We start from the raw sequence: 11,140 nt of genomic DNA, 5'->3' as shown, positions 1-11,140 counted from the left end.
ATCCAGGAGATCGCCTCCGGCACCCTGCCGGAGAGGGGATTCATCTCCCGGAGGACTCTACGCCGCCATGGTCACCTCCGGAGTGATGTGTGAGTAGTCTACCCCTGGACTATGGGTCCATAGCAGTAGCTAGATGGTTGTCTTCTCCCCATTGTGCTTCATTGTCGGATCTTGTGAGCTGCCTAACATGATCAAGATCATCTATCTGTAATTCTATATGTTGCGTTTGTTGGGATCCGATGAATAGAGAATACTTGTTATGTTGATTATCAAAGTTATGTCTATGTGTTTTTTATGATCTTGCATGCTCTCCGTTACTAGTAGATGCTCTGGCCAAGTAGATGCTTGTAACTCCAAGAGGGAGTATTTATGCTCGATAGTGGGTTCATGCCTACATTGATACCTGGGACAAGGATGTAAAGTTCTAAGGTTGTGTTGTGCTGTTGCCACTAGGGATAAAACATTGATGCTATGTCTAAGGATGTAGTTGTTGATTACATTACGCACCATACTTAATGCAATTGTTTGTTGCTCTGCAACTTAATACTGGAGGGGGTTCGGATGATAACCTGAAGGTGGACTTTTTAGGCATAGATGCAGTTGGATGGCGGTCTATGTACTTTGTCGTAATGCCCAATTAAATCTCACTATACTCATCATAATATGTATGTGCATGGTCATGCCCTCTTTATTTGTCAATTGCCCAACTGTAATTTGTTCACCCAACATGCTGTTTATCTTATGGGAGAGACACCTCTAGTGAACTGTGGACCCCGGTCCAATTCTCTAAACTGAAATACAATCTACTGCAATACTTGTTCTACTGTTTTCTGCAAACAATCATCTTCCACACAATACGGTTAATCCTTTGTTACAGCAAGCCGGTGCGATTGACAACCTCACTGTTTCGTTGGGGCAAAGTACTTTGGTTGTGTTGTGCAGGTTCCACGTTGGCGCCGGAATCTCTGGTGTTGCGCCGCACTACATCCCGCCGCCATCAACCTTCAACGTGCTTCTTGACTCCTACTGGTTCGATTAAACCTTGGTTTCTTACTGAGGGAAACTTGCCGCTGTGCGCATCACACCTTCCTCTTGGGGTTCCCAACGGACGTGTCAACCACACGCATCAAGCAAATTTCTGGCGCCGTTGCCGGGGAGATCAAGACACGCTGCAAGGGGAGTCTCCACTTCCCAATCTCTTTACTTTGTTTTTGTCTTGCTTAGTTTTATTTACTATTTTGTTTGCTGCACTAAATCAAAATACAAAAAAATTAGTTGCTAGTTTTACTTTATTTGCTATCTTGTTTGCTATATCAAAAACACAAAAAAAAATTAGTTACTTGCATTTACTTTATCTAGTTTGCTTTACTTACTGTTGCTAAAATGGCCAACCCTGAAAATACTAAGTTGTGTGACTTCACAACCACAAATAATAATGATTTCTTATGCACACCTATTGCTCCACCTGCTACTACAGCAGAATTCTTTGAAATTAAACCTGCTTTACTGAATCTTGTTATGCGAGAGCAATTTTCTAAGTGTTAGTTCGATGATGCTGCTGCCCATCTTAATAATTTTGTTGAATTGTGTGAAATGCAAAAGTATAAAGATGTAGATGGTGACATTATAAAATTAAAATTGTTCCCTTTCTCATTAAGAGGAAGAGCTAAAGATTGGTTGCTATCTCTGCCTAAGAATAGTATTGATTCCTGGACTAAATGCAAGGATGCTTTTATTGGTAGATATTATCCCCCTGCTAAAATTATATCTTTGAGGAGTAGCATAATGAATTTTAAACAATTAGATACTGAACATGTTGCACAAGCATGGGAAAGAATGAAATCTCTGGTTAAAAATTGCCCAACCCATGGACTGACTACTTGGATGATCATCCAAACCTTCTATGCAGGACTAAATTTTTCTTCGCGGAATTTATTGGATTCAGCTGCTGGAGGTACCTTTATGTCCATCACTCTTGGTGAAGCAACAAAGCTTCTTGATAATATGATGATCAACTACTCTGAATGGCACACGGAAAGAGCTCCACAAGGTAAGAAGGTAAATTCTGTCGAAGAAACCTCTTCCTTGAGTGATTAGATTGATGCTATTACGTCTATGCTTATGAATGATAGGACTAATATTGATCCTAATAATGTTCCGTTAGCTTCATTGGTTGCACAAGAAGAATATGTTGATGTAAACTTCATTAAAAATAATAATTTCAACAACAATGCTTACCGGAACAATTCTAGTAACAACTATAGGCCATATCCTTATAATAATGGCAACGGTTATGGTAATTCTTATGGGAATTCTTACAACAATAATAGGAATTCACCCCCTGGACTTGAAGCCATGCTTAAAGAATTTATTAGTACACAAACTGCTTTTAACAAATCTATTGAAGAAAAGCTTGGGAAAATTGATATACTTGCTTCTAAAGTCGATAGTCTTGCTGCTGATGTTGATCTTTTGAAATCAAAAGTTATGCCTAATGAAAATCATCATAATAAAATTGTTACTACAGCAAATGCCATCCAAGTTAGAATTAATGAGAATATAAGATTAATGGCTGAACTGCGTGCTAGGTGGGATAGAGAAGAAAATGAAAAACTAGCTAAAGAGAAGAATGTAGCTAAAGTTTGGACTATTACCACCACTTGTAATGCTAATGCTACACATGTTGCTGCACCTCCTACTAATAATAATAAAAGAATTGGTGTTAGCAATGTTTTCACTTCTAATGCAAAGCGCGAGAAACTGCCTGAAACTGCTAAAACTGCTGAAATCGTGATAAAGCTGCTGAAATTTTTTCCAACATTGGGGATGATGATCCCATTGCTTTAGATTATAATGGTTTGAATTTTGATGATTGCCACATCTCTGAAGTTATAAAGTTCTTGCAAAAACTTGCTAAAAGTCCTAATGCTAGTACTATAAACTTGGCTTTCACGCAACATATTACAAAGGCTCTCATAAAAGCTAGAGAAGAGAAACTAGAGCGCGAAGCCTCTATTCCTAGAAAGCTAGAGGATGGTTGGGAGCCCATCATTAAGATGAAGGTTAAAGATTTTGATTGTAATGCTTTATGTGATCTTGGTGCAAGTATTTCTGTTATGCCTAAGAAAATTTATAATATGCTTGACTTGCCACCGCTGAAAAATTGTTATTTGGATGTTAATCTTGCTGATCATTCTACAAAGAAACCTTTGGGGAAAGTTGATAATGTTCGCATTACCGTTAACAATAACCTTGTCCCCGTTGATTTTGTTGTCTTGGATATTGAATGCAATGCATCTTGTCCCATTATATTGGGAAGACCTTTTCTTCGAACTGTTGGTGCTATCATTGATATGAAGGAAGGTAATATAAAATATCAATTTCCTCTCAAGAAAGGTATGGAACACTTCCCTAGAAAGAGAATGAAGTTACCTTTTGATTCTATTATTAGAACAAATTATGATGTTGACACTTCGTCTCTTGATAATACTTGATACACACTTTCTGCGCCTAGCTGAAAGGCGTTAAAGAAAAGCGCTTATGGGAGACAACCCATGTTTTTACCTACAGTACTTTGTTTTTATTTTGTGTCTTGGAAGTTGTTTACTACTGTAGCAACCTCTCCTTATCTTAGTTTAGTGTTTTGTTGTGCCAAGTAAAGTCTTTGATAGTAAGGTTCATACTAGATTTGGATTACTGCGCAGAAACAGATTTCTTTGCTGTCACGAATCTGGGCTGTTTTCCCTGTAGGTAACTCAGAAAATTATTCCAATTTACGTGAGTGATCCTCAGATATGTACGCAACTTTCATTCAATTTGAGAATTTTCATTTGAGCAAGTCTGGTGCCTCGATAAAATTCGTCAATACGAACTGTTCTGTTTTGACAGATTCTGCCTTTTATTTCGCATTGCCTCTTTTGCTATGTTGGATGAATTTCTTTGATCCACTAATGTCCAGTAGCTTTATGCAATGTCCAGAAGTGTTAAGAATGATTGTGTCACCTCTGAACATGTTAATTTTTATTGTCGCTAACCCTCTAATGAGTTGTTCTAAGTTTGGTGTGGAGGAAGTTTTCAAGGATCAAGAGAGGAGTATGATGCAACATGATCAAGGAGAGTGAAAGCTCTAAGCTTGGGGATGCCCCGGTGGTTCACCCCTGCATATATCAAGAAGACTCAAGCGTCTAAGCTTGGGGATGCCCAAGGCATCCCCTTCTTCATCGACAACATTATCAGGTTCCTCCCCTGAAACTATATTTTTATTCCGTCACATCTTATGTGCTTTGCTTGGAGCGTCGGTTTGTTTTTGTTTTTGTTTTGTTTGAATAAAATGGATCCTAGCATTCACTTTATGGGAGAGAGACACGCTCCGCTGAAGCATATGGACAAGTATGTCCTTAGTTTCTACTCATAATATTCATGGCGAAGTTTCTTCTTCGTTAAATTGTTATATGGTTGGAATTGGAAAATGATACATGTAGTAATTTGCTATAATGTCTTGGGTAATGTGATACTTGGCAATTGTTGTGCTCATGTTTAAGCTCTTGCATCATATGCTTTGCACCCATTAATGAAGAAATACATAGAGCATGCTAAAATTTGGTTTGCATATTTGGTTTCTCTAAGGTCTAGATAATTTCTAGTATTGAGTTTGAACAACAAGGAAGACAGTGTCGAGTCTTATAATGTTTTCAATATGTCTTTTATGTGAGTTTTGCTGCACCGGTTCATCCTTGTGTTTGTTTCAAATAAGCCTTGCTAGCCTAAACCTTGTATCGAGAGGGAATACTTCTCATGCATCCAAAATACTTGAGCCAACCACTATGCCATTTGTGTCCACCATACCTACCTACTACATGGTATTTTCCGCCATTCCAAAGTAAATTGCTTGAGTGCTACCTTTAAAATTCTATCATTCACTTTGCAATACATAGCTCATGGGACAAATAGCTTAAAAACTATTGTGGTATTGAATATGTAATTATGCACTTTATCTCTTATTAAGTTGCTTGTTGTGCGATAACCATGTTCACTGGGGACGCCATCAACTACTCTTTGTTGAATTTCATGTGAGTTGCTATGCATGTTCGTCTTGTCTGAAGTAAGAGAGATCTACCACCTTATGGTTAAGCATGCATATTGTTAGAGAAGAACATTGGGCCGCTAACCAAAGCCATGATCCATGGTGGAAGTTTCAGTTTTGGACATATATCCTCAATCTCAAATGAGAAAATTATTAATTGTTGTTACATGCTTATGCATAAAAGAGGAGTCCATTATCTGTTGTCTATGTTGTCCCGGTATGGATGTCTAAGTTGAGAATAATCAATAGCGAGAAATCCAATGCGAGCTTTCTCCTTAGACCTTTGTACAAAGTGCATAGAGGTACCCCTTTGTGACACTTGGTTAAAACATGTGCATTGTGATGATCCGGTAGTCCAAGCTAATTAGGACAAGGTGCGGGCACTATTAGTACACTATGCATGAGGCTTGCAACTTGTAAGCTATAATTTACATGATACATATGCTTTATTACTACCGTTGACAAAATTGTTTCATGTTTTCAAAATCAAAGCTCTAGCACAAATATAGCAATCGATGCTTTTCCTCTATGGAGGACCATTCTTTTACTTTCATTGTTGAGTCAGTTCACCTATTTCTCTCCACCTCAAGAAGCAAACACTTGTGTGAACTGTGCATTGATTCCTACATACTTGCATATTGCAATTATTATATTACTCTGTGTTGACAATATCCATGAGATATACATGTTATAAGTTGAAAGCAACCGCTGAAACTTAATCTTCCTTTGTGTTGCTTCAATGCCTTTACTTTGAATTATTGCTTTATGAGTTAACTCTTATGCAAGACTTATTGATGCTTGTCTTGAAGTGCTATTCATGAAAAGTCTTTGCTTTATGATTCACTTGTTTACTCATGTCATATACATTGTTTTGATCGCTGCATTCACTACATATGCTTTACAAATAGTATGATCAAGGTTATGATGGCATGTCACTCCAGAAATTATCTGTGTTATCGTTCTACCTGCTCGGGACGAGCAGAACTAAGCTTGGGGATGCTGATACGTCTCCGACGTATCGATAATTTCTTATGTTCCATGCCACATTATTGATGTTATCTACATGTTTTATGCACACTTTATGTCATATTCGTGCATTTTCTGGAACTAACCTATTAACAAGATGCTGAAGTGCCAGTTGCTGTTTTCTGCTGTTTTTGGTTTCAGAAATCCTAGTAACGAAATATTCTCGGAATTGGACGAAATCAACGCCCAGGGTCCTATTTTGCCACGAAGCTTCCAGAAGTCCGAAGAGGAGACGAAGTGGGGCCACGAGGTGGCCACACCCTAGGGCGGCGCGGCCCCCCCCTTGGCCGCGCGGCCCTGTGGTGTGGGGCCCTCGTGCCGCCTCCTGACCTGCCCTTCCGCCTACTTAAAGCCTCCGTCGCGAAACCCCCAGTACCGAGAGCCACGATACGGAAAACCTTCCAGAGATGCCGCCGCCGCCGATCCCATCTCGGGGGATCCAGGAGATCGCCTCCGGCACCCTGCCGGAGAGGGGATTCATCTCCCGGAGGACTCTACGCCGCCATGGTCGCCTTCGGAGTGATGTGTGAGTAGTCTACCCCTGGACTATGGGTCCATAGCAGTAGCTAGATGGTTGTCTTCTCCCCATTGTGCTTCATTGTCGGATCTTGTGAGCTGCCTAACATGATCAAGATCATCTATCTATAATTCTATATGTTGCATTTGTTGGGATCCGATGAATAGAGAATACTTGTTATGTTGATTATCAAAGTTATGTCTATGTGTTGTTTATGATCTTGCATGCTCTCCGTTACTAGTAGATGCTCTGGCCAAGTAGATGCTTGTAACTCCAAGAGGGAGTATTTATGCTCGATAGTGGGTTCATGCCTACATTGATACCTGGGACAGTGACAGAAAGTTCTAAGGTTGTGTTGTGTTGTTGCCACTAGGGATAAAACATTGATGCTATGTCTAAGGATGTAGTTGTTGATTACATTACGCACCATACTTAATGCAATTGTCTGTTGCTCTGCAACTTAATACTGGAGGGGGTTCGGATGATAACCTGAAGGTGGACTTTTTAGGCATAGATGCAGTTGGATGGCGGTCTATGTACTTTGTCGTAATGCCCAATTAAATCTCACTATACTCATCATAATATGTATGTGCATGGTCATGCCCTCTTTATTTGTCAATTGCCCAACTGTAATTTGTTCACCCAACATGCTGTTTATCTTATGGGAGAGACACCTCTAGTGAACTGTGGACCCCGGTCCAATTCTCTAAACTGAAATACAATCTACTGCAATACTTGTTCTACTGTTTTCTGCAAACAATCATCTTCCACACAATACGGTTAATCCTTTGTTACAGCAAGCCGGTGAGATTGACAACCTCACTGTTACGTTGGGGCAAAGTACTTTGGTTGTGTTGTGCAGGTTCCACGTTGGCGCCGGAATCTCTGGTGTTGCGCCGCACTACATCCCGCCGCCATCAACCTTCAACGTGCTTCTTGACTCCTACTGGTTTGATTAAACCTTGGTTTCTTACTGAGGGAAACTTGCCGCTGTGCGCATCACACCTTCCTCTTGGGGTTCCCAACGGACGTGTCAACCACACGCATCAGTACATGGAGCCGAAGCAGTCCTGCCAGCTGATGTTCGATTCGAAGCACCTCGAGTGACGGCATACACAGAACCCTCCTTCAACATCGCACTGCAAGATGCTGTAGACCTACTAGACGAAGCTCGAGACATTGCTTTAGCCAGAACCACAATATACCAGCAGGCGCTGAGGAACTATCACAGCCGACGAATACGCAACCGATGCTTTAGTGTTGGAGATATGGTACTTCGACTGAAACAAAAAAGGCCCTCGAAACTCGAGTCTCCATGGGAAGGACCTTACATCGTCACCGAAGTGATACCAGGAGGAGCGTACAGGCTCAAAAATCCAACTTCGGGAAAAGATGTCGGAAATCCATGGAATATCGCACACCTGCGACGGTTCTATACATAGGACTCGATCGTTTTTTATTATTTAATAGCCTTTAAGGTTGCTTTTTCTTTATGAATAAAGTTTTAATTAGGTTTTCTGCCTCCTTTCTTCAATTTAGGCCCTACCACCTGAACAGGTCGACTGCGGCCCCTACCTTCGGCTCTTACTCCCATCGGGAGCGCTGGCCCAGAAAACACGCAGTGTCATTAATTAAATACTCTCAACGGGAGCTAAGATTAGTGACACACAAAAAGAAAACAACCAATCCAAGCCTCGAGAAAATACGCGAGTGCTGCAGTCGATGGTTACATTATCACAAAATAAGGCTCAAACCGGTGCACCGCGTAATGATGCCAAGCGTCTAATTCCCTCGACTAAGTCGACGGGTCTCGCTCTTACAAAACTTACATAAAGGCTTCGCAATAACATTGCATAATCCAACGAAGTCATCGGGAGAGCAGGTTGAATTGATCACTCAGCCGCCCTCGACAAATAAACTATCAATCGAATTAACATAGCGTGCAACGTACGCAATAACTTTATACAAAACAATCTTATGCAGGAAATAAGGCTATTACATTCATAGTCGAGCTCCCCGGTCCCAATGGGCCTTCAGATCCTTTTCAAGGCACGACTCCATCCGAGAAACAATGGTGTATGCAGGACCTCTAGCGGCATCATAATACTGGCCTAAGCTCCTCTCGGTGTTTGCTACGGCTCCCAAGTCTAGAGATGGATGACATGCCAATATTGAAGCAAAAGCAAGCTCCGCACCAGCCAGGAGTTCCTTCCGCACCAACTGCCGAATCCTTTCGGGAGACTTGAATCGGGTGAACAAGGCAGACAAAGTTTCGGGTGCTTGGTCCAGAGGGAACAGAGTGTTCCAAACCATCGTGAGATGAGCGTGGAATTTATCAAAGTAATGATGCACCTTCTCCACTCGGTATTTAAACTTCGCCATGACAACGGCCTTCGGACGATGCAGCCATAAATCGTGCGTCGGGTGCGCTACGTCAGTCATCGCCTCGACCTCTTCATGGATCCTTTTGTTCTCCTCAGCCACATCTGAAGCTACGAATGGAAAGGAATAAGAACCAGTTAAGGGAATATTTAAAACTATTGCAGAAAGCAGAGCATAGGCTAATACTTACAGCTCAAACTTTCGGTAGCAATATGGAGACCATCAAGAGTGTATTGTTCGATAGCCGTCGCTATCTCCCCCTTTTTCTTCACCAAGGCCGCCATCGCACGAAGAGAAGTGATATCTCTGTCTAAACTAGACACTTGGTCACGCAAGTGGCGAACGAGGCTTGACTCATCATTACTTGAAGGATTCGGAAAAAGTTCAGCACGAGAAGAAGACGGAGGAATCTGCAGTGCAATCCTTAATTCAGACTAGCATCAAAGTAAAAATCCCATCGGGAGAGCACTGGGCATATGTGATACATTCAGAAGCATGTTCAAATTGGCAACAGAGCCGAAATAAACTACGATGAGGTTACGACTGATCTTATTTACAATAAGTCAAATGAAAAGTTCAAGGATTCGCTGATGATGAGCCAGGGGCAGATTCGGGAGCAGGCTTGGCTTGTGCTTCATCTACCAGCGTCAGAAGTTGATTGGCACAAGTTACTGCCGATCGCTTGAAAGGCTCAAGGTCGACTAAATGATTGTCGTTATCGACAGGCAACGCCTTGGACAACTCCTCCAATTCTGACCCCATCCCATGGCCCATGAGCAGTTGGAAAGTAAGAACCGCCCCAAATAAACGGCTACGGCGTTTCAATACCTCCACAGGCTCGGAAGGATCGACGAGGAAAGAAGCCGCCATCTCGTCGAGAGTCTTGTCCTCCTTCATCTTCGGGAAGATCATCGAGTATAACCTTGACAGCGCTCCTTTGGCTTTTTTCAAAAGAACAAGGACTTGGACATTAGACTCGGCAGCAAGTGACAAGGCATCGGCTGTAGAGTCCTCCCGAAGCTGGTGACGTCGGGTGACGGTTAAGTCAGCAGCATCTGAAAGGAAAACAGATTAGTAATCAATAATAGGAATACCAAGACGGAAAATGGTGAACTATGGATTTTACCTAATAAATCCTTGATGAACTCGCGAAGAGCGCCTTCCTTTTTGTCGATTACAGCCGCTGCTGCGCGCCTGGCATCCTGTTCATCCTTCAGCCGCTGCTTCAGCTTCTTCACCTCCTCCTTCAGCAAGACGTTCTCGTTTTTTGGCGTCGGCGGCAAGCATGTTGGTCTCAAGCGCCTGATCAGCCGAAGATCTGATAGTCTTTCGAAGTTGGGAGTTCTCGGTCTCTAGTCGGGTGAACTCTTCGGCAAACTCCACCACAGCATCGACTGTGGCGTAGATTGGCTGCAGTAAAATAAGATCATAAGGATTCAGTCGATAAAAAACTCGGCAAAGTGAAGCAGATTGGATACTTACATGGTCACGACCAGCCGATGAAGTAGGAACGTCGCCAGGAGGAATAACTGTTGACACTGGAACCTTCTCTACAACCGTTCGTGAGGGAGGCGTCGATTTCGCGGGAGAAGGATTAGATTCCTTGGCCGATGCAGCTTTCCCCGAGACAAATTTGGCCCTCTTCGCAAGAGGGACTTCATCATCATCATCATCAGAGCTACTTAGATACAGTGCACAGTTAGCGTGCAAGATGATACAAAGTAAATCAAGAAAGGAGTATAAGACACTCACAGGTCAAGGTCATCTTCGCCTGCAAAGAAGCTTGTTGAACTCTTCTTGATGGGAGGAGGCGCGGCAGCTTCATCGGCATCATTATCTCCTCCGCTAGGATTTGATTCAGCCGTGGTGATAAATTCATCATGCACCTGCTTCCGACGCTTACTCCTGGTGAAGGCGTCGTGTTCAGTAGCCTCTTCCTCTTGGACATCGTTGTCATCAAGGGCGTGTTGGGCATCTTCGGTTCCATCGGAATCTTCGTCGTCATCCTCTAGTACCACACCGCTTTCGGGTGTAGGAGGATAGCATCGGGCAGCAGCAAGGGCCTGCCGAGGAAAAAGAGATTTGTGAGATACGACAAAAAAAGGAGTAACAATAGCAAAAAACAAACAAAT

The sequence above is a fragment of the Lolium perenne genome, chromosome 3 (genome assembly GCF_019359855.2).
Source record: "Lolium perenne isolate Kyuss_39 chromosome 3, Kyuss_2.0, whole genome shotgun sequence".
Taxonomy (NCBI): Eukaryota; Viridiplantae; Streptophyta; class Magnoliopsida; order Poales; family Poaceae; genus Lolium; species Lolium perenne.
The sequence above is the reverse complement of the archived record's forward strand: the minus strand, read 5'-3'. Positions refer to the sequence as shown.